This window comes from Schistocerca gregaria, unplaced genomic scaffold (assembly GCF_023897955.1).
Source record: "Schistocerca gregaria isolate iqSchGreg1 unplaced genomic scaffold, iqSchGreg1.2 ptg000008l, whole genome shotgun sequence".
NCBI classification, from domain to species: Eukaryota; Metazoa; Arthropoda; class Insecta; order Orthoptera; family Acrididae; genus Schistocerca; species Schistocerca gregaria.
Genome location: NW_026061700.1, coordinates 730,764 through 756,349, shown reverse-complemented (window position 1 = coordinate 756,349; position 25,586 = coordinate 730,764). Strand labels below are relative to the sequence as shown.

Genomic DNA, 25,586 nt, shown 5'->3' with positions numbered 1-25,586 from the left:
GTAGAGTTGTCAGGACTGGCTCTCCCAAGGCAGTCAGTAGTTTCAATGGAATGTTGTTTACTCCGAAAGGCCTTGTTTCGACTCGACCTGTCAAACTCTTCACGCAGTATTTTATCTCCCATTTCATCTTCCTCCTCTTCCATTTCCATAATATTGTCCTAGAGAACATCACCCCCATATAGACCCTCTATATACTCCTTCCACGTTTCTGCTTTCCCTTCTTTGCTTAGAACTGGGTCTCCATCTGAGGCCTTGATATTCATACAAGTGGTTCTCTTTTCTCCAAAGGACTCTTTAATTCTCCTGTAGGCAGTATCTATCTTACCCCTAGTGATATAAGCCTCTACATCCTTACATTTGTCCTCTAGCCATCCCTGCTTATCCATTTAGCACTTCCTGTCGATCTCAGTTGTATTCCTTTTTGCCCGCTTCATTTACTTCATTTTTAAATATTCTCCTTTCATCAATTAAATTCAATATTTCTTCTGTTATCCAAGGATTTCTACTAGCCTTCATCTTTTTACCTACTTGATCCCCTGCTGCTTTGAATACTTCATCTCTCAAATCTACCCAATCTTCTTCTACTCTATTTCTTTCTCCCATTCCTGTCAATTGTTCCCTTATGCTCTCATTGAAACTCTGTACAACCTCTGGTTCTTTCAGTTTATCCAGGTCACATCTCCTTAAATTCCCACCTTTTTTGCAGTTTCTTCAGTTTTAACTTACAGGTCAGAACCAATAGATTGTGGTCAGCCCATGTCTGCCCCTGGAAATGTCTTACAATTTAAAACTTGGTTCCTAAATTTGTCTTACCATTGTATAATCTGATACCTTTTAGTATCTCCAGGGTTCTTCCATGTATACAACCTTCTCTCATGATTCTTAAACCCAGTGTCAGCTATGATTAAGTGTTGCTCTGTGCAAAATTCTACCAGGTGGCTTCCTCTTTCATGGTATCCCGAAGGTTACAGTGTGCTTTTTCAACATTTTTATGAAGTACATTACCTTGTTCTCACTTAATGTGGACACACACCTTTAGGTAGAGTGTCAATCCATGAATATTACATTGACGTGAAGCACTGGTTGATTTAAATTTCAAATTGCTAAATGGACAAAATGAGAATAGTGGTGTTTATGAATAAGTGTTTTCAATGGCAACATTCTCACCATTAATGGGGATAATGCCATGGTACAGAGCATGGCAAGAAAATGTTTCTGATCTAAAGGATGATTGTTTTGACATTAATGACCCTCCATTTTCAGAAAGACCTTCAGCATTTTATGACCATCTAAATGCATTAATTCACGATGATCCAAATCACTGCACTCAGGAACCTGACAATGTGATGAAGTATGATCATTCATCATTGTGCAGCATTTAAATACAACAGAGAAGGTTCAATAATAAAGCATTTGGGTACCACATGCCAAACCATAAAAATCTGTTTTTGGCCATATGTGCATTACCCACTCACTTGCACCAATTAGTATCTGAACACTACTGATCATTTCTGTCCTGTATCATTTCTATCTATCATTACAGATGACTAGAAAATTCGTCTTTATGCTAATGTAAGGGAAAGAATATAGTACACACACACACACACACACACACACACACACACACACACACACACACACACACACAATAATGTTACGAATGTTGTAGAGCAGTGACCATGGGATGTACTGAGAGTGATGACTTCCAACAATGCAATACATCATGAGAAGCAAGTACTTCTATTCAGTGTGTGAAGGGAGTACAGAGTTCTCTGACCAGTCATTTGCACAGAAGTTGGTGCAGGTGACGGCACTGAAGTCATTCCATGTGTGTGCTGTGTTATGATCATTACTTCGTATCTCCTACCAGCTTTAAACATATGATAATGAATTTAATAACAGACGGGAGATGAGGATGCTTGCACAAGGTAGACTGGAATGGAGAACTGCACCAAACCTACCTTCAGACTGAAGGTAAAAATAACTAGAGTCCATAGCTATTATTGAAGGGTGAAATGATGTAAGGCAGATTGTGACTTTGTAAGTAAATTGAGTGCATGGTCTTGCTATTTGTAAGTAGCCCTGATTGGGCCAAATAATCAATTGTTGATCAGATGGTCTCCATCAAACCTGTTATTTGTGACTTTCGAGGATGCAAGCGGGAAATTACATGATGCAGTGTCCACAGTTACATTTTTCCTCCATTATAGGAAGAATGATCTCTGGAAAAAGGTAACTGCTGCAGTTCAGCCTTCAGACACATGTTTTGTCCAACACAAGTGACATGTCATTGTTTCTTATTCTATTTCCACCATGAGAAAACACATGCACTCTAGCAAATAAATGCACCACAGACCAATTTCAATATATAAAAAAGTCATCCTACTGATATATATATATATATATATATATATATATATATATATATATATATATATATATATATATATATATATATATATATATGCACAATAAATAAAACACACAAACACAAACACAGAATTTCTAGTTTTCGCAACCGACGGTATGAGGTATGAGCGGCGGCATCTTGAAATCAGCGGAGGTTGAGGCCTGGCGGATATCGAGAAGAGAGGATATACTGAAGGGCGAGTTCTCATCTCCGGAGTTCGGATAGGTTAGTGTTGGTGGGAAGTGTCCAGATAACCTGGATGGTGTAACACTGTGCCAAGATGTGCTGGTCGTGCACCAAGGCATGTTTAGCCACAGGGCAATCCTCATTACCAACGAACACTGTCTGCCTGTGTCCATTCATGCTGGTCATTCCCTCATAGAAAGCGTCACAGTGTAGGCAGGTCAGTTGGTAAATCACGTGGATGCTTTCACACGTGGCTCTTCCTTTGATCGTGTACACCTTCCGGGTTACAGGACTGGAGTAGGTGGTGGTGGGAGGGTGCATAGGACAGGTTTTACACCAGGGGTGGTTACAAGGGTAGGAGCCAGAGGGTAGGGAAGGTGGTTTGGGGATTTCATAGGGATGAATCAAGAGGTTACGAAGGTTAGGTGGATGGCGGAAAGATACTCTTGGTGGAGTGGGGAGGATTTCATGAAGGATGGATCTCATTTCGGGGCAGGATTTTAGGAAGTCGTGTCCCTGCTGGAGAGCCACATTTAGAGTCTGATCCAGTCCCAGGAAGTATCCTGTCACAAGTGTGGCACTTTTAGGGTTCTTGTGTGAGAGGTTCCGGGTTTGAGGGGATGAGGAAGTGGCTCTGGTTATTTGCTTCTGTACCAGGTCAGAAGGGTAGTTGCGGGATGCGAAAGCTGTTTTCAGGTTGTTGGTGTAATGGTTCAGGGATTCAGGACTGGAGCAGATTCGTTTGCCACGAAGGCCTAGGCTGTAGGGAAGGGTGGAGATACTGTTGCTTTTGGTGGGTTTTATGTGGACGGATGTGTGAAGCTCGCCATTGGAGAGATGGTGGTCAACGTCAAGGAAAGTGGCATGGGATTTGGAGTAGGACCAGTTGAATCTGATGGAACCAAAGGAGTTGGGGTTGGAGAGGAAATTCAGGAGTTGTTCTTCACTGTGAGTCCAGATCATGAAGATGTCGTCAATAAATCTGTACAAACTTTGGGTTGTCAGGTTTGGGTAACAAGAAGGCTTCCTCTAAGCGACCCATAAATAGGTTGGCATATGAGGGGGCCATCCTGGTAACCATGGCTGTTCCCTTTAATTGTTGGTATGTCTGGCCTTCAAAAGTGAAGAAGTTGTGGGTCAGGATGAAGCTGGCTAAGGTGTGAGAGGAAGTGCTCCATTGCAGCGAGGCCCTGGACGTGCGGGATATTTGTGTATAGGGAAGTGGCATCAATGGTTACAAGAATGGTTTCCAGGGGTAACAGACTGGGTAAGGATTCCAGGCGTTTGAAAAAGTGGTTGGTGTCTTTGATGAAGGATGGGAGACTGCATGTAATTTGTTGAAGGTGTTGATCTACGTAGGCAGAGATACGTTGTGTGGGAGCTTGGTATCCAGCTACAATGGGGCGGCCTGGATGTTTGGGTTTGTGAATTTTAGGAAGTAGGTAGAAGGTAGGAGTGCGAGGTGTCAGTGGGGTCAGGAGTTTGATGGAGTCAGGTGAAAGGTTTTGTAGGGGGCCTAAGGTTCTGAGGATTCCTTGAAGCTCCGCCTGGACATCAGGAATGGGATTACCTTGGCAAACTTTGTATGTAGAGTTGTCTGAAAGCTGACGCAGTCCCTCAGCCACATACTCCCAACGATCAAGTACCACAGTCGTGGAACCCTTGTCAACCGGAAGAATGATGATGGATTGGTCAGATCATGGATAGCCTGGGCTTCGGCTTTGGTGATGTTGGGAGTAGGATTAAGGTTTTTCTAGAAAGATTGAGCGGCAAGGCTGGAAGTGAGAAATTCCTGGAAGGTTTGGAGAGGGTGATTTTGAGGAAGAGGAGGTGGGTCCCGCTATGATGGAGGACGGAACTGTTCCAGGCAGAGTTCAATTTGGATAGTGTCTTGGGGAGTTGGATCATTAGGAGTGGGATCAGGATTATTTTCCTTGGTGGCAAAGTGATATTTCCAGCAGAGACTACGAGTGTAGGACAGTAAATCTTTGTTAAGGGTAGTTTGGTTGAACCTGGGAGTGGGGCTGAAGGTGAGGCCTTTGAATAGGACATAGGTTTCAGATTGGGAGAGAGGTTTGGATGAAAGGTTAACTACTGGACTGGGGTGTTGTGGTTCCAGATTGTGTTGACTAGAATTTTGAGGCATTGGGGGGAGTGGAGCTGGAAGTGGGAGATTGAATAGATGGGAGAGACTGGGTCTGTGTGCAATGAGAGGAGGTTGAGGTTTGTTGGAAAGGTTGTGGAGGGTGAGTGAGTTGCCTTTCCGGAGGTGGAAACCAGGAGATTGGATAGTTTTTTGAGGTGGAGGGTGGCATGCTGTGCTAATTTGCGGTTGGCCTGTAGGAGGATGCTATGAGCAGCCGGTGTGGATGTGGGAGAGGAAAGATCGAGGACTTTTATTTGGGATAGGAGTTGACAGGTGTGTTTATTGGCCGAGTCGATGTATAGGTGAAGGATTAAGCAAGTGAGGGCTATGGATTGTGCAGTTGGAACTGGTATAAGGACTGATGGAAAGAAGGATTGCAGCCAGGGATGGGAACTTTAAGTGTGAGGCTTTCTTCACTTTCAAAGGCCAGACATACCAACAATTAAAGGGAACAGCCATGGGTACCACGATGGCCCCCTCGTATGCCAACCTATTTATGGGTCGCTTAGAGGAAGCCTTCTTGGTTACCCAAGCCTGCCAACCCAAAATTTGGTAAAGATTTATTGACGACATCTTCATGATCTGGACTCACAGTGAAGAACAACTCCTGAATTTCCTCTCCAACCACAACTCCTTTGGTTCCATCAGATGCACCTGGTCCTACTCCAAATCCCATGCCACTTTCCTTGACGTTGACCTCCATCTCTCCAATGGCCAGCTTCACACATCCGTCCACATCAAACCCACCAACAAGCAACAGTACCTCCTGGCCTATGCACCCTCCCACCACCACCTACTCCAGTCCTGTGACCCAGAAGGTGTACATGATCAAAGGAAGAGCCACATGTGAAAGGAGCCACATGTGAAAGCACCCACGTGATTTACCAACTGACCTGCCTACAATGTGATGCTTTCTATGTGGGAATGACCAGCAACAAACTGTCCATTCGCATGAATGGGCACAGGCAGACAGTGTTTATTGGTAATGAGGATCACCCTGTGGCTAAACATGCCTTGGATCACAACCAGCACATCTTGGCATAGTGTTACACCGTCCGGGTTATCTGGATACTTCCCACCAACACCAACCTATCCGAACTCTGGAGATGGGAACTTGCCCTTCAGTATATCCTCCCTTCTCGATATCCGCCAGGCCTCAACCTCCGCTAACTTGAAGATGCCGCCGCTCATACCTCACCTGCCTTTCAACAACTTCTTTGCCTCTGTACTTCCTCCTCAACTGACATCTCTGCCCAAACCCTTTGCCTTTACAAATGTCTGCTTGCGTCTGTGTATGTTCGGATGGATATGTGTGTGTGTGCGAGTGTACACCTGTCCTTTTTTGCCCCTAAGGTAAGTCTTTCCGCTCCCGGGATTAGAATGACTCCTTACCCTCTCCCTTAAAATCCACATCCTTTCGTCTTCCCCTCTCCTTCCCTCTTTCCTGAAGAAGCAACCGTCAGTTGCGAAAGCTAGAAATTCTGTGTGTGTGTTTGTGTGTTTTATTTATTGTGCCTATCTACCAGCGCTTTCCCACTTGGTAAGACTTGGAATCTTTGTTTTTAATATATTTTTCCCATGTGGAAGTTTCTTTCTATAACCAGAAGATATGTTTTGCACATTTTTTTGGCAGCCTGATGGGTTACAATAGAGGGAACAAAGATGAACTTGAAGTAACAAGAAATAGTCTTAAAAAGGGGCGCTCTTGATTTATTCAGTTTATTATCTGTTTAGAGACAGAGCAAGTAAAGACAACCTAATACTCAGAATATTAAATAAAAATAAATTTCAGTTACAAGGGTAATGTCAATTAGAACTAGCTCAAATTTTCTTCTCATCTTTGATATTGTGTGCTGGCTGTCACTGACACAACACTGTGCAGCAGACCAAAGAAAGAAAGTAAAATATTTTCAGTGCCTTAATTTTTATCCAGAATGCCCCATTATTTCTAACTTCAGTCATGCACCCTGGCCCCAAATCTGAGAGGCATTGGACCCGTCTGCCTGAAGAGGCAACTTCCTCAGAGGAGTCAAAAAATCAGTCCCAAAGAACATGAGCTAGAAATGGTTTTTCATAGCCATTTCTCTGACATTGTTTGTGCTACTTCCACACACAATTTTCCATTGTGTTTAGGTAAGCAGTCAGAGCCAGTTCATTACATTAATATCCATGTTGGACAGCTGTTGTTTAATGAAATAGACATACCTTCGGTTACATGCTTAACTTTCTGTGGCAAGTTTAATCATTTAATGTGACTTATTTTTGGAGTTTTCGCAATGATTTCCATAATCAGGGTCCCAGGGAAACAGGAGGAGGATTATATATATTTTTTATTTTTTTATTTTTATTTATTTATTTATTTTTTTTTTGCTTCAGCCGGGTTTCGTGCTCATGCATTTTATTAATACTGGCTCAGCACACTAGGCACAGCATTCCGGCTTGCTCTATGGCGATGTCCAGAATGTCTATTTTTGCCAGTCTCTGATATAGTCGCATTTTTGTGGTTCCAGTACAGGCCATCAGGGGTGAGCCTGTTGCACCAACTGCTCCTCCGCACACGTAGCACTTGCTTGGCCGACATCCATGTAACTGGAAGTAAAAGCAAATACATCTCTGTGTTAAGTATTTCTCAATATTCAATTGTTACGGTGGACTACATTACTGCATACCCTAAAGGGAGTACCTGTAACTACTATACCAGCAGTTTGAAGCAGTACAAAATACGATACAATGACCTACCCCACACAATTTGTGATTGACAATCATTACTTGTGACCTTCACTCAAGCTGCTGAATCTCTATGCTAACAAACTTTAGTATGTTGAACTAGACATGGATTTTCTTCAGTTTCTATTTCATCAAGTTATACAACACATCTTCCATTTTTAATATCAGTTAATTGGACCATGCAGAAGTGCATGGACTTTGTATATAATTTGAGAAAGTGTTATTTTCTGAAACAAATGTTTCTGTGTTATCATATGTTCCTCCATTCTTGTGAGACAGAAATAAGTTAATAAAACAAGACAAAGCTTGAGGCTTAAAATTTAAGTAACAGCGTTCTAAAGACATAGCAGCACTATTATTTTCAATTTTTCATGAATAGCTAATATATAGTTAAATAATATGTAGATTAAGTACTAAGCTGTTAGGCTAAGCCTAAGTTAATTACATTAAATAATAAAATAACTTCATTGCACGCAAAAACTCAAATTTACATCAAACTAATTATTAGAGGCTTTTTTACAGCATCTCTGTAGATGATGTCATGAATAAAATTTACTGTTGGCCCGTCTCCTTAAATTGAAATCTTCACACAAGCTTGACGAGTTTCCTGACACATCCTAGTCCTCAATTTAGTCATCACCCTGTTCATTGTACTAAATATCCTTTTCACACTGCAAGTCGAAACTGGGATGGACAGTAAACATTCAGTGAGTGTCCGTAGCGCTTCGTAGCCGATGTCGGCTCTCAGAATGAAAGAAGCCACATGAGAAGACTTACCATCTAATAACAGTGTTCATGTTTGTAAGCCCCAAAATTGAGCACAGTTCTTTACAATCATTATCACTAAAATCGTGAAATTCTTTAAAAACTTTCAAAGTATGCTCTTAGTTCTATCACTTTTATTGCCTTCTCATCAAGCTGTTGCTCAATTTCATCAATCATACTTTCAACAAATTTCCTTGCACTTTCTGTAGCTTGAATGTGCTCCTCTACATTTAGGAATACCACACCTTTAACTTCTGTTGCATCCTCTTGCAGTTTCTTAATTTCATTAAGAGTCATTTTCTGCACTATGTCCATTGCAGTCACAGACAATGTGTCTTAAATGTTCCGGAGTTCCAGGAAAAAGTAGAGGGATTCGCTAAATTTTAAGTGATTGTGTCTGCAAAACTTTACGGGAGTTTGAGACTGCATTTAACATTTCGTCTAAAATCATTAAACCTACAATGAAATTAGAATTCATCATTTCTAACAAAATTCCTCCAGCTAAACTTGTTAAATCTGTGCCATCCTTTTGTATATGTTCACATGCCATTATAATGGACTTGTAGGTTAGGAAAATAAGATGAACTATGTGATAGGTACTAAATCATCAGATGTCAACAGCTTTGGGTATTTTTAAAACAGGTTGCGTTAAAGCACACTGAATTTCATGCAAAACATTTTCTCATTTGGAAGAACCATGAAAAAGTTTGTAAGTGCCTTAATGGGGTGTTTATTCCTACATTTAGTGTCAGCAATTGACAATACATGTGCTCTACAGTGAACGTATCACAGCTTATAGCCATTCCTCTCTGACAATCGAACGCGGACTCCTGAGATAGAACCACTAAAATTAGCAGCACCGTTGAAAGAACAAGATGATCTGTCATAAGAGTTTTTTCCTTTAGTTCAGTAGCAATTGCTGTAAATATTGATTCAGCTCAAGTGCTTTTCCACTCAACGAGACATAAAAATCTTTCCTTCACCTCAAATGATGGAAACAGTGCTACATTTCAAATTACTAAAGACAGTTGACTTTGGTTGGATATAGTTGTAGATTTGTCTGCCATTAATGAAAAATATTTGTCATGTAAAAGGGTTTCATCTTGAAAGTCTAAAGACTCTCCCAAACAAGTCAAAAATTCTGATGCAGTATACATACTAAGATATATGGACCTTTTGCTCTGAAATTTTAACCACTGTTCAAGGTTAATGTCCCTTTTCAGTACAACCTTTCTAATTAGAGGTTCATATTTGTTGTGTGGGGTATTTCTTCCTTACTAAGGAAATACAGACTTCGAATGAATGATTACGATGCTTTGCAATTTAAAGCTTTTAAGTTTTCATTTTGTTTAAATTTATGTGTATGATTTGCTGCAATGGCTCTTGCATGTTTTTCTGACTTGGTGTGATTTTCTAGTTTTCCCATGCTTCCAGTAGAGTCTTTAAATTTAGTGAAAGGTACAGAAATGAACACTCCTCCTGTTTTCTGTAGAGCTTCGATATCATTTATTAAATGCAATTGAAACAATTTGCAGAAAGCCCCACCCTGATTGTGATCAAACTTCAACAAATTGTGCTTACACTCCCATTTTTGCTGATACTTAACCTCGCATTCACTACTTTGTTTAGAATTGAAATTCATGGATGGGCCAGAAACAGCACATTTATCGTTTGAAAACTGTGGAAGGGAAACTGATGACTTGGTAGACCTATGCAGTTAGTCACAATCACTAGCATTTCTTTCAGTAGAGTCACTCTTGTGTGCCTTTTGCAATACAGTGTCTTTATCAGAAAAGAAAGAAATTAAAGTTTGTTGTTTCGACATTGTCAGTTTATAACAAAAAGAAGTGTGTGTGCCAAAATACAAAGACTGCACGTAGTACATTACATAATCACATCACACTTGCTTAGTAACTTGTCGACTGACAGTTACAACCTTACAACAATTTCAACAGTGCATTGCATTTTTATACAACAATGAAAGCTTAGATTATACTCATAGAGCAGTGTTGCCAAACATTTCATTCAGTAAATAAAACAGGACCCTCAGTCTTTTACATTTAGTAACATACAAATTAAGCAAGGTGGTCCACTGAAATAGCAGGGTTCTCAGTGTTCCATAACAGACATAAACCACTCTCAACTAAAATGATCACACCATCTCCCCCTCCCCTTTTTTCCATGTTGACCTGAAATCACAATAATCTGTTTAAGGACAAAATTGTCATAAATACCAAAAATCACATAATGTGACTCATTTGTGAAGTGTCTGCTTTGCTTACTGTAATCAGGGTCCCTGGGGAGCACACAGAGTATAATTAATTTTTTCAGCTGCTTTACCCACATTTCCTTTTTGTGTACCTCATTAATTTGTGAACAGCACACTTAACAGAGCATTCCTTTCCTTTGTTTCAACATTCCACATGTGTATAATTTCAGCCAGCCTCTGGCTGATTCTGTTAGTGCTGGTGAGGGCAGTCATGAGTGCTGCTGCTGTTCCCACCACTTCGCAGCATATAAAACAGCTACTTGCCCTGGCTGGCAGACGTTCTTGGAACTGGAAGTACAAGCAAACACAAATATGTGGCAACTATTTGTCAATATTCATTTACGTTACACTGCACTACAATACTGCATACCATAAAAGAAGTACTGGTAACAACACTGCTGGCCATTAAAATCTCTACACCATGAAGATAATGTGCTACAGACATAAAATTTAACAGACAGAAAGAAGATGCTGTGATACGCAAATGATTAGCTTGTCAGGGCATTCACACGAGATTGGAGCCGGTGGTGACACCTACAATGTGCTAACATGAGGAACATTTCCAACTGATTTCTCATACACAAACAGCAGTTGACTGGCGTTGCCTGTTGAAATGTTGTTGTGATAACTTGTGTGAGGAGGATAAATGCACACCAAGTCTATCGTGACATTGCTGCCTGTGTTGGTTGAGATACAATGACAGTTAGCAGCATATGGAATCGGTGGGTTCAGGAGGGTAATATGTAATGCCTTGGTGGATCCCAATGGCCTCGTACTTTTAGCAGTCGAGATGACAGGCATCTTACTCACATGGTTGTAGCGGATTATGTGGCCACGTCTCAATCCCTGAGTCAACAGATGGGGAAGTTTGCAAGACGACAACCATCTGCATGAACAGTTCGATGTTTCCAGCAGCATGGACTACCAGCTCGGTGACCATGGCTGTGGTTACCCTTGACGCTGTATCACAGACAGGAGGGCCGGCAATGGTGTAGTCAATGACAAACCTGGGTGCAGAAATTGCAAAACATTAATCTTTTGGATGAATCCAGGTTCTGTTTACAGCATCATGATGGTTGCATCTGTGTTGGCGACATGACTGTTGGAAGCGTGTATTTGTCATCGCCATACTGGTGTATCACCCGGCGTGATGGTATGGGGTACAATTGGTTACACGTATTGGTCACCTCTTATTCGCATTTATGGCACTTTAAACAGTGGACATTACATTTAAGTTATGTCACAACCTGTGGCTCTACCCTTCGTACGATCCCTGCGAAACCCTACATTACAGCAGGATAATGAATGATGGTATGTTGCAGGTCCTGTACAGGCCTCTCTGGATACAAGAAATGTTAGACTGCTGCCCTGGCCAGCACATTCTCCAGAACCCTCACGAACTGAAAAAGTCTGGTCAGTGGTGGCTGACCAGCTGACTCGTCACAATACGCCAGTCACTACTCTCGATGAACTGTGGTATCGTGTTGAAGCTGCATGGCAGCTGTACCTGTACACACCATCCATGCTCCATTTGAGTCAATGCCCAGGCATATCAAAGCCGTTATTACGGCCAGACGTGGTTGTTCTGGTTACTGATTTCTCAGGATCTATGCACCCAAATGACTAAAACTGACATATGATTACATTTTCACATATAGTATATTTGTCCAATGAATACCCATTTATCATCTGTATTTCTTCTTGGTGTAGAAATTTTAATGGCCAGTAGTGTACTATTATCAGCTATAATTGAGACAGTCTTTTTGTTGTGCCTATCTGCCACTCAGAATCTCCACTATATGGTGGGCAGCAACTTCCTTTCCACAATGTAATTAAAACACAGTAGCATGTAGTAGTATGTTAAATGAATGAGACTGCCCCTGCCGGTCTGGGGTAAGACTAGGCCTGAGGTATTCCTGCCTTTCGTAAGAGGTGACTAAAAGGAGTCCCTTCCCCACTAAGGGGTAGCTTGTGCCTACTTCCGGAGACAGATGGTTCAACGACTTACATTTGTGGTCATCTTGGTTTTTCGCTTATTCTGGTTTCTTCCGTTCTGTTTCCTTTCTTTGTCCTTCTTCCTCTCACGGTCTTCCTTACTTTTTACCTTGCCTTGTTCCCCTCTCCTCCCTATGCGTGCCTTCAGGCCGACCCACTAGTTCGCATACGTTGCTGGTGATGGGGTAAAGCGTAATTCCCCTTCCTGGGTAGACAAGTAGAGCCTGTGCATACCCCCTGGTAAAGGCCAGGCCCAGGGAGGGGTGATTACCTAAGCTGACACCTTCTGAACATGTCGATTGGTCCCTCCGTCCGTTTCTCGGGAGGTGTGACGTGTGGTGTAAACATTCATCTGAGGTGGGAGTGGCCTCTGGGAGAGTCCACACAAGGAATGAGCACGCCATTGGAGACAGTAGCAATCATGGGGGATTCATCCACAATGGATTTCTCTTCTCCTCTCTCCACTTCTGCACAAGAACGGAAACTTGACCAGCCACCCGTGACAAACGTACTACAGCCTGCTCCAAAGTTCCTCGTAGTTTCTAGATCTTAAGACGGAAAGGATTTTTCATCTGTCAACCCTTTTGTTATTCAGAAGGGCGTGACGGCTGTCCATAGGTCATGAAAAAGGTCAACAATAAACATCTACCGACCCGGACACTTTTCTTGACCTTTGCTAGTGTTCAGCTGTCGTCGCGCATCAAAGCGGGCTAAGAGGTTATTTCTGTTCACCCCTATGTCCCGACACCTATGCGCTGCTACAGTGTCAGCGTTTTAACCACACCTGCCAGTCTTGTTCTAATGTGGCTAAATGCGTCACTTGTGGCAGGGACGTCCATGAAGGTGACTGTCCGCATCCGTCTCCTTGTTGCATGAACTATCAGGGTGACCATGTAGTGTTCTCTTGCGACTGTCCCATCTAAAAGGATGAACACTGTATACAGTAAATTCGGGTCAAAGAGAAAGTGTCCACCTTGGCTGCTTGCAAGATTTTTGTTAGTAGGAGGCTCACGCTGCTCCTAGCTGGGAAATACAGTACGGTCCTCGCCTCTTGTCAGACTACCAGGGAGGTGTCGACGCAGACATGCGATCTGACTTTTAGTGCAACAGTTGTCCGCTCGGCCAGTGCTAAGATTGCTTGGTCAATGTCTCCTCTTCCTCCCATCACCCCTAACACACAAGCACCTTCATCAGCTTCTGCAAAGCTAAGACCCAGAAGTCAGATGCGTAGGCATTAGAGAAGGAACGGTCCCATGAGGACTTCATACATACCAGGAACTCCCAGCCATCGACGAGTACTTTGACTACACGATCTTTCAAGAAGGCTCATAAGAAGAAAAGTTCACCTTCTCCTCCACTGCGCATTACTTCTCCTGCGACACACCTCAGTTGTCACCTCAGGCCACCATCCTTTTTGCCTGGCTGCACCACTTGTAGCAGAACATCTGGCCGTTCACCGGCAGAAGAAGCTCCCCCTCCTGACCATCTTAACATGGTGGATGATGAATCTATTGAAAAAAATGGACTATTACTCGGCCTATTGATAGCGGCAGCAGTTCTCGCTCCAAGCCAGGCCCTTGGTGGCCTCCGAGGTGACCGAGGTGACCCCTTATTGCTTCTCCTTTTTCTTTTTCTTCTCACGATGGCACTACTTCATAGGAATATTTGCATCATTCGATCAAATGCTTGCACTGTCTGTTCGTAGTAGCTCTCCAGGAAAACGTCTTTTAAGTACTTTTTCCCCACAATTTATACATGCAATATTAGAATAAAAATATTTAATGCATCCACAGAACTGACTTCAGCAATATCATCAGGACCTGTACACAATATGTAACTGACTGTGGACATAATTTTCCAATGATAACAAAGATATCAGTTGGCAACAGAGTGAAGAAAATGGGATGTTACTCCCGTTTTCCACGATTATAAGTGATGAATAACATTCAGAATTGTTTTTGTTTTTAACACTGATAGAACACGAATTAGTCTTCAGTTGGCACAAATTAAAATGGTCAAAAGTCAAACACCGATTGGTATAAATAAATACGTATTAAGCAGCTGGTAGTTACAATTCTTAAAGTAATTTAATCATTTTATGAGCGCATTACCTTCCACGAGTTCAATGCTAGACCCATAATTTTGGAGACAGAAGAACTGACAGGAATAGATGTCCGCTAGAAGACTAAATTCAGTAAACCAATATTTTTAGGCAACCCAGTGAAGGCAAATTTTCACGTATAACACAGGCACATCAATACACCAACACATAAATACGCACTATGAGCACTGTGAGACATCACCCAATCTTCCTAACATCAGCACCCCTTAGGTTTATAGGAAAAATTATGCTAAGACGCCACAAAAACTTTCCAAAAACTTCATCCATTACATACAATACACCCTGCAACTGAAAAAGCATATAATGTAAATGTTCTAGAGAAACAAAATACCTAAATTACAAAATCAATAAGTACCACAATGATCTTCAGTGCTCACATTAATGAAGTAAGAAAAGGAGCAGCTCTAATCCCTAGAAACATTTTGGCGATCATGAAACAAAAAACACATGTTGGTACACCGTACAAAACAACTCTCAATTCGACTGATTCCATTGCTTTTTCGAAAACCAAGCAACAGAAGGAGCCCAATCAACAAATTCCAAAGTTTCAATCCTAGGAACTCAGCAGACCTTTGGCAGAACTTTAAAAGAATCACAGGTCAAAACCAGAAAGATGACCACAAGGAGTCATGAAGGACAAGAAGGCAACTGTTTTTCCAAAACTTACTAAAGTGGTACACTCACACACATAATGTGTAAATTTCAACAAATTTAAAGAAGGAACTGCACAAGCACAGAATAGTGAACTTTTTAACAAACACAAGCTACAGCCTACTATGATGATCAAACTAACTACATAAGATATCGTCTCAGCAGAATGGGGAATAAGACAGGGTACCTGGTGTGGATAGAGCCACACCTCAACAAAACTCTCACTGCTGCACTCGGGTTAGTAATAAATCCCTTACAAACAAAAGAACAAACCAGTAAAAATATTCCTAAATCACAGTAACTATGGGTGGTTGCATTTCTGTCAGACAGCAAAGGACTTCCAAGAGCAGTTAAACAGAATGGAGAGTGTCTTGTAAGGAGGATATAAGATGAACATCAGCAAAAGCAAAATGAGGATAATGGAATGTAGTCGAATTAAATCGGGTGACGCTGAGGGAATTGGTTTAAGAAACGAGAGACGGTTTTGCTGTTTGGGGAGCAAAATAACTGATGATGGTCGAAGTAGAGAGGATATAAAATATAGACTGGAAATGGCAAGGAAAGTGTTTCTGAAGAAGAAAAATTTGTGAACATCGAGTATAGATTTAAATGTCAGGAAGTCTTTTCTGAAAGTATTTGTATGGAGTGTAGCCATGTATAGAAGTGAAACATGCACGATACCTAGTTTGGACAAGAAGAGAATAGTAGCTTTTGAAATGTGGTGTTACAGAAGAATGCTGAAGATTAGATGGGTAGATCACATAACTAATGAGGAGGTATTGAATAGAACTGGGGAAAAGAGGAGTTTGTGGCACAACTTGACCAGAAGAAGGGATCGGTTGGTAGGACATGTTCTGAGGCATCAAGGGATCACCAATTTAGTATTAGAGGGCAACGTGGAGGGTAAAAATCATAGAGGGAGACCAAGATATGAATACACTAAGCAGATTCATAAGGATGAAGATTGCATTAAGTACTGGGAGATGAAGCTTGCACAGGATAGTGGCATTGAGAGATGCATCAAACTAGTCTCAGAACTAAAGACAACAACAACAGATGTCTATGGCCTCCTTATGTCTTGCTGCTACCAATGAAATTGTATCTACCAAGACAAATAGATAAATTAAAACACTACAAGAGTAGATGGCAAAAGGTGAATAGGGGTAAAATTGGCTGACTCACAGTTAGGGAAGACAAAGGCAAGTTGTCATAATTTGCTGTTTTCAGTCACTGCTGCTGCTGCTGCTGCTGCTGCTGCTGCTGCTGCTGCTTAGCAGACAACTCCAACAACTACAGTATATGCTACTGAACAGGCCACTGCCAGGAAAGTTACACATAGTTTGTGAGTGCACATCAATGTCCCGCGTCTCAGCATTTCTTCACACTAACTACTACTTTCTTCACTCCATTTTTCATTTTATGACCTGTATTTTCCACTGTCCCCATCCTTGTCCCATCTCTGTTATTGTTATATGCAATGCACTCAGTTTTTTTGCTTTTATTAACTAATGCACAATGTTTTAGCACTAACCTCTTTCTTGCAGATTACCCTGTGTTCCACCTTAAAGTTCTCAGGTTTTTGGATCTTGTCCAGTACAGTCGCAAACAATCAGTCTTCCCTTCTCATCCTGACTGGTAAGTCTTCCCTAACCCAAGGCTCTAGGTGACTTTTCCAAACTCAATCCCTTTTCCTAAAGTCCTATAGTTCCTTTCCCTGCATCCCTCTTCCTTCTCTTTCAACCCTTCTCTGAGGACAGAACTAGTGGCTCCAAAAGTGTGTGTAAGTGTGTGACCCCTTCTGCCCCACTGAGTAGATTTTTTATCTATCTAACAGCAACATAAACTGTCAGACTATCCAAACTGTGATGTAGGCTGCCATACATGCTGTGGTGGGAGGCATACTTACGATAATGACAATAGACACAGGTGACGCAGCAAGTGTTATTCCCCAAGGCCTGTTTGAAAAATAATGTCATCTGATAAACCTGCCTAAATTATCAGGATTTTAGCAGCCATAGCATAGCACACAATCTCAGATAATTAAATGGCAGACTTGCATTCTGCTGGTGACAGGGAATGTAGCAATGATAAGCATGTTGCTCATAATAAAGGAATTCATCATGGACTGCCTACATGGAGGAAATTCTATATTATGTTCACAAATGTAAAGCACAGTCTCATCTCATTGGAATGAAAATTGCCAGGTGATCAAATCACAGTTCGTCAACATAGAAAATAACAAATCTTTACACCAACATACTGAAATACTCACTCGACTGAATACTGAACAGAAAATTAAGTTGAAGTTATGAGAATCTCAGTCTTTAACTAAAATTGAGAGAAAAGGTATAGTTAATATTTCAGGGAAATGAGCTGAGATATTTGAAGAAAAAACTTGTGTTATCTGAATATTTCAGCACATGTACCATTCTGTCTACCTTTCTGCCCATTCCTTGTTTGGAACGGACAGCTGTCCGTTCCAGTTGCACATGATGAAGCAATTAGGCCATAAAACAGCCCAACCTCTAACCTCTTGTTAGCTGCAGCTAAGGCTGGGAGTAGTATTAGGCTGGTATTGCCCATGACTGAAATTAATAAAATGGTAATCCTGTGTGAATCTCACCAGAAATTTTTATATCAACAAATCCAGTGGATCCAAGGGATCAGGTACTTCATTTCAATTAATTTCAGTGTGTCATACTCGTAGACACTTCTAGAAAGACAATGCTTTTATCTTTACAGGTCATACCTACCAGTTTAGAATGATTTTGTTTACTCTCAATGTGAGTGGTGGTTTGATTATAGCACCAATGGATTATTTATTAGACCTGGAATTACTAAGAAGAATTACTTTATTTGTGCATGATTTGTTGACTGCCACACTAACTTGGGAAGAGCATTAGGAGATGTTAGAGGCAGTTTTATATCAATTTCAAAAAATGAAATTTGGTGGTGAGAAAATGAATTTCTTGTAACACATAATTATGCCTCAAAGTGTTCTGACAACAAAAATACAATCAGTTCATTGCTTTCTAGTGTCCCAGACAAGGAGGCAATTAAAAGTACCTTCAGATTTATCCAACTTCTAGTGTAACTTCATTCCAGACCAATTATCAAACGCAGATGTATTACTGAACTTTCTACACAAAACAGATGTCATAGATTTGGTCAGAAATAGGCCAATCTGCTTTCAGTAAAATCAAAAATGTACTAGCAAATTCACAATTGTTGTAACATATGGATATGTACCAGGTTGGGAGCTTGCCCCTTACAAATCAGAGGCATTTACAGTACATGAAATGTCTGTAAAATACTCTTTGCTAGTGAGCCTACACGGCCACTGAGTTAAAAGTTCCCACTATTATATGTACTTTTAGGAAATTCCGTCACTGTTTTGTTGGTAATCACACCAAAGTATACTGTGATAACCAGCCTTGAAGCTTCCTTCTCAATTGAAAATTACTGCACACAACACTGGTTCAGTTCTACAATATGGTTTTGAAATAGTTTATGTAAAAGGAGAGAATGATGTAGTAACTTGGGATCTAAGGGATAAAGTACTAAATATAAGGTCTTACTGATGCAAGAAAACATTTATCATCTGCATTAACTATATTTAGTTACATGTCTCACCTCAGAGACAGCCCCCCCCCCCCCCCCCCCCCTGTGGAGAGAAATCTGAATACAATTTACCCTTAACCCACCTGAGGCACTAGTTACATACTGTGTGCTTCACAATAATGTATTACGTTATTGCTGTCTCATGAGATATAACAACTGGTAAAAGCTAAGCTTGTGCACCCATAGAGCACTGGGGATCCAGGAGTGGGTAAATGTGATGAGAAAGTCAGTGAGTATTGCTATTTTCATTTCCTCCAAAGCAGCATGTAATGGATTATCCACAAATGCCTAGTCTGTCAAAATGTTGAACCTCTGAACCATGGCTCCAAAGGTGAGCTACACCTAGTCATTACCAAGAAACCCCTGCAAATCCTTGCCATTCACTTAAGGTGGTCCCCTTCCCTGGAGCTGTGCAGGTGTTACACATTGTTACAATATGTGAGCAATTTTCTAAATGTGTCAACTTACATATATTGAAAAGTGCCACTAGTGCAGTGACAATATGACAGGCGATTAAAAATTACACTCCACATGTTGGAAATCAAGAAGTAATCGTTTCTGAAAATGAACAAAACTTTACTTGTGTAAAATGTAAAGTTCCTGCATGTTTATTAAATTGAACAGATCCTAAATCAAGTTACCATCCTGAAAGTAAACCCTGAGAAAGAGAGCTTTGAGAGTTGGAGAGGTTAATGAGAACTTCTGCTTTAAACAACAAATTTTATGGCCAAATTACTTTTCATTATTTCAAGGATATTTTAATAATCTACTTCATACCTCTATATAATGCTCTGCTACTCTGTTTGTCTCAACCTCTTCACCCTCTGCTTTATGTATGTGGCACTATCCTCACCTACACAAAGAACATTATGTATGAGAACAGATGTGTGTAGAATAGCTGAAATGTGAACAGAAACAGATGAAAACATTTCTGAAAGTAATTTATTGACAGAAATGGCTTTTGCGTAGGTAGCTCAGTCAACAGAACATATGAAAATGAAAGGCAAAGTTTCACAGTGCAAGTTGGAGAGCTCCACATCTGAATTAATTTACATTTTTTATTTTTATCATAAATAAACTTATAACTAAGTAACATTACACTACTAAAAAGTACCTTTACGCAGAATGTGCCTTAGTCTTATAGCAAATGACAGCAGTGTTTTGGACCAGACGACAATGCAAGCTGCTGGCATCTGAACGAGCAAACGTGGCCGTCCACAGATCTGGTGCTTGGAGTTGTAATCTGCCAGCAATTTTCATATCACATCACACACTACTGGCGAGTGACATATTCACTATGGGGACATTTATCACAGCTTCTGAAGCCACAGGTATTGAACACTTACCGCAAGTCAACAAATTTGAATCTGAGGAGTAATTTTTGTAAAAACTATGACATAACTCTGTTAATTGTAAACAACTCTGATAGATATTCAGAGATTTGTAAATTAGTATAATGTTACTATGTAGCCAGTGTTCCAAGCACCAGATCTGTGGACGGCCACGTTTGCTCGTTCAGATGCCAGCAGCTTGCAGTGTCGTCTGGTCCAAAACACTGCTGTCATTTGCTATAAGACTAAGGCACATTCTGCGTAAAGGTACTTTTTAGTAATGTACTGTTACTTAGTTATGAGTTTATTTATGATAAAAATAAAAAACGTAAATTAATTCAGATGTATATCAAACAATTCTGAAAATTATAGTGCACTTGTAACACAGCTGATGGTTATAAAAACCAAATAGGTAACTGAAATGTGATTAAAATGTAATTACATTTTAAATAGTAAAACCTTAAAAGTACACTAGGGATAAAGAATACGTTATGTGACACTATTTGCTAGTATTCACTGTTTCAATTTTATAAAGTTGTATGTCTTAATAATTACTAGGACATTCTGTTCTCATTTGTGCTTGCGTTTGGCTAATGGGGTGGTGAAGGGGAGGAGGATGGTGGGGAGGTGGGGGGTGGAAAGGCAACTGTCAGATTTCAGTCACAACATACATGCCTACTGAACTTTAAACTGTCATTTCTCCTTAGTTGCTCAAGAAGAGACCAAAAGCACCAGCTTCAAATATTTTCTGATTAAGCAGCCCACAATCAAACAAAACTAAAGAGAGAATAAAAATGCTGAGTAGTCCACTATGCCTCACTAATAGACATATTAATGTATAAACCATGTAAAATGTGCCCTGCAGGAATGCCACCCCAGAAGAGTGTCTTGTCAATATACAGAAAAGGGCAAAGAGTCATCAGAAAAAAGATAGAGCAAGATACCAAACAAAGAACAAATAATTATAACATAGAACTAGAAGAGACTTTGCCCAACATTAAACACCTATGATAAAGTGGCATGGGGGATCCAGGGGAGTTGAAGAACGTCATGGTGTGGTTATCTTATGGAAGGGGAGGAAACCGAAAAGAGATTTAGGTGACAAATCTCATGCTGTAGAGAAAGTTGTTTTTCAACTGTGGTTCTTAGATGATTTACACATTGAAATCAAACAATAGCTGCACCAGACACTCATTCTAATGTGAAGTTTAGTGGTCATTATGCACCCACAGAAAGCTAAAGATTGGTTATAAGCCAGCTGGAGTTTGATACAGGCTACCAGATCTATTTGAAGGACACAAACTGACATTGGGTTTGGGGGATGAATTGAAGAGCTGGGTAAAAAAAGTTATTCCTCATGTCCAGACATTAATAGACAGGACGAGCCTACCTTCAGAAAGTATCAGACTCAGAAAATTATTCGAGATAGGAATTTCGCTGCTTTGACAAGTCGTTCATTCCTCAGGTGTCTTCCATACAAAATGACCTTATTTCATGGTCCATTTGATTCTCTCCTTGTGTACAGTATAAAATGAATTATGGTTCAGGGGTATAGCAGATACATTAAGTATGCATACATAACAAAGCTGGGACTGCAGAGCTAGTTATGTGGAATTGGAACAGACAAGAAAGCGTGGTCCGTTCCCCACAGTCTACATTAATAAATATAGTTCACTGTCTAATTGAATATAGAAGCTGCAGGCTAATACCTCATACTGGCAGATATAAAATTAGATTGTTTGCACATTCTACAAAAATCTGTGGAAACTTTGTCCTAAAACTGTGGATGTTGCCAATATCAAATCAACATAAGAAAAAAAAATAGTCTTGTTTTGAGATTTATTCTGACAAAACGAGACATTTAAGTTCAATGCCACTGCGCACATAAACATGAATCATTATTCACGTCACAATAATAGATGCAAACCCATCATCTGCTGACAAGAAAAGCAGACATTGATTCTGGTAACGTGGAGTGACGTTAGTATGATACAGTAAAGTCCTACTGAATTATTAATGTTAGCTGGGGAGGCTCTTAGAGTTACTGTATCTTTAGTTAAGCTAACTCAATAGTAAATAAGAATTTTTAGATGCCGGTCAGGAAGAACACAAACTCGCACAACCTACCACCCGCAATTTCAGTACAGAACATACACGCAAGTAATACATTGATTTTTACCACACGCAGGGAGGCTTACTGTAGCAAGCGCAATACTGCATCTTTGCATTGGTCTTGTAATGAATAATACCACTGCCTCCAAAGCTGAATGTCACTGACAGCTTTACGCCTATAGCAACTCGAACTGACTTTGATTCTGTGCGAAACAACGAGAACTTTTATAGTTCTGTAACTTCTAACACATGTAATTACTGTAGCTACCCACTTAATGTAATACTGTATGGGACGTGATCATTACCTTTCCATTCCGACGCAAGTGCACGTATTACTCCTGCATTTTCACGCCTAGAAAAGCAGCTGCAATACTGCTGCTCCGCTCTGCCATTGTGAACTAAAGGTAGCAAAAAAAAAAAAAAAAAAAAAAAAAAAAAAAAAAAAAAAAAAAAAAAAAACTGAACTGATAGAAATAACCACTTACTGAGAAGTAACGGTTACTGCGATAACCGTTCCTCTGATACAGGCAGTTATTTCAAAAACTGTCGAATGTCAACAGTGCCTCGCACCATCTGTTGACCGAAGATCGTACTATGCTTTCCTGTCAACTCATCGGAGATCTGGCTAGGAACTAGGGAGAGGGTAGATCATTTTGTAGGCGTTCTATAGGCCATGGGAATAACTGTGAGACTGTGCGCCATCTGTTGATAAGAATTGTGTACTATATCGTGCGTCTTCGTTACTTTTAGCACAAACAATTAAATAAAGTTAATGTCTGAGTGGTGGCTGATAGGAGCTGCAGTACAGGCATTAACAAGTACGGTCGTTCCCTTAAGCCACCACCTCATATGTCAATTTAGCTTGGATGCGTGGTGCAAAGAGAGGTACCATAAGGAATTTGAGCGACTGTGGAAATAACTGTCAGAGATCGGTATTTTCCTCTGGCAGTTATCGTTATTGGCTCACAGTTCTCACTCTCTGGCAGTTATCGGGCCACCATTACAGGTAACCTGGAAGTTGGTCATGGAATAACTGTGTGTCTGTGTTCCTGACCCAGTGACTCCAGTCTTAGACCCCGGTGATATTTCAGAGGCGATAGTTACTGGAGCGAACAAATATTTACGTACTTCTTCGGAAATAGCTGCTGGCCATTGTGAATGACAAATAACATGCCAGGAAGAGTAACGTAGTACAGTTGAATATAATAAATATTATCCTCATCATTTGTCAGGAGATTGTCAAAATATGTGAATATATTACAGTAACTCCCAATATTTACAGAATAAAACACAGTTACGCACTTTTAGTAAATTTATCATACACAGAATACCCGATCTTGACTGTTGCAACCAAGTGCTGTCAAAACTGAAATATAGCAGAACTTTTGCCTAAGTTGGTCTTTCAATCTCTGTTATGATATTCATCTACAGAGTAGAAGGAGGGGTCAATGGAAGTGTCTGATTCCACCTATCTGCTTCGACGTAAAAAGGTGTTGTGGTGTGTGAATGTCATTACGGCACGGTGTTAATGAGTTGGTTTGTGTGTGTGTGTGGGGGGGGGGGGGCTGGTCGATCTAGTTTGCAGTGCCGGAATTTGCTGGTGGTAATTAATTTTTTTTCTAGCTGTGATGTTTTGTGTATTCATGGAGTATTGAATGTGATCTAATTTATGTAGGGATGATTGATTTGTTGGCTTTTGGGATTGTGTTGTAGGTGTTGGTTTTTTGGCATCAGTAGCTGTGGAGGACTTATATAGGGTTTGGAAATGACCGATTCCTATTTTCATAGTTGTATGTGTTGTTTTGCTACCGTCATCTGAGATTTACCTATGTAGGTCAAGGGAAATGTCCTATTCCAATTTTCGTGCTTTTAGTTGTAGGTATTTGTGTTTTGGTATGGTCACCTATGGTTGGCCTATAGTGTTCAAGGGAAGATTTTTGTTGGTGTAGCGGAGTGCTATATTATTTTTTTCTTTTTGTTCTTCATTTTGTGTTTTGGCATCATGGGTTTTTTATTTATTATTAATTTTTTTTTACTAGATTGTCCTCACCCTAAAACCCCCAACTTCCCGCAGTTGTCCCGTTGGTTTGATAGTATTTTTGGTGGTTGATGTTATTGTATTATTTATATGTGTCTTTGTGTTTGTTGCCCTGTGTATGTGTGTAGTGATGTCATGGACACACCTAAAATAGCCATTTCTGGCATATTGATGACGGGTGGAATCACACTTCTGTATCAAAAAGTCTTTCAAACACACTGTAAACCATGCTTTATCTGAAACCAAGTTTTTATTGGTTGCTGACTTGCTGGCAGTTTATTGAAAATGCATGTTACTGAATATTGGACCCCTTTTGGACCATGGTAAGTGATTTTAGGTCTTTATGTAGATTGCTGTACCTATTTCTAGTACGGTACTGATATTATGTATTGAGCTATTGGTTGGAAATACTTCTAAAAAATTTCATTCAGGGACAAATATACTAGGAAGCAGTTGTTAGAATACAAAGTTCCTTGAACAGGTTCCTACATGATGTTTTTGAATTTAAACCACAAACGATTTTTATTACACACTTTTACATGCAAAAAACTTTTGCTACGTTTAATCAGTTGCCACTGAATATGCTCCCTTATGAAATAATAGTGAAAAAATGTGTTATGCCCTTCCCAACTGAATTTATTATCGAGTTGTCGTCCCAGAAATTTAGCACAATCAACCTTTTCAATCTGCATGTCTTCATATGTTATAAACATGTTGTAGCTGGAGAAATCGAGCAGTTTCCTAATCTCACATAAAACTTGGATTAGCGTACTCATACTTTTCCTCACTAGGACTATCTTTTACAGCACCGGAGTAAGCGAATCTGTCACATTACGTACACTTTTTGTTGTATTACAAGGCTGTACACTTAATTCTAATACGTGAGCAGCACAAGAAATAGAGCTTCGAATTTAACCTACAGCACTCAGTTTACATATTACTTCACACTTAAAAACGCACGTTGTTAACATTTTACTTAAACAGTGCTGTGGCGAAGTTCCACGTACTTTCTGATGCAGCTGCGAAGATAATATTTCTAATAGCGACCGATAACTTACAAACATATAATATGAAACACTAATAATCGTTCTAACATCAACTAAAATGTACTCGGAGTTAATAAGCTAAGGTTATGACACGATTCATACGACATTCCTGCCATTTCCACTACTCGCAGTTATACTGATAACTAAACTGATGGATTCCAACTATG

The 25,586-nt window shown here is 40.3% G+C and overlaps 1 long non-coding RNA gene across 2 annotated transcripts; it reads right to left on the bottom strand.

The window, feature by feature from the left end:
• Nucleotides 1-7,123: 7,123 nt before the first annotated feature.
• LOC126301107 (uncharacterized) lies at nt 7,124-22,441 on the bottom strand. Of its 2 annotated transcripts, XR_007552920.1 has the most exons (4): nt 22,151-22,441; nt 19,670-19,745; nt 10,596-10,791; nt 7,124-7,331 (listed from the first exon to the last, which is right to left on the bottom strand). It is a non-coding gene; the product is annotated as an uncharacterized LOC126301107 (long non-coding RNA). The 2 variants fall into 2 exon arrangements; XR_007552919.1 differs by lacking the exon at nt 19,670-19,745.
• Between the last annotated feature and the right edge of the window lie 3,145 nt (nt 22,442-25,586).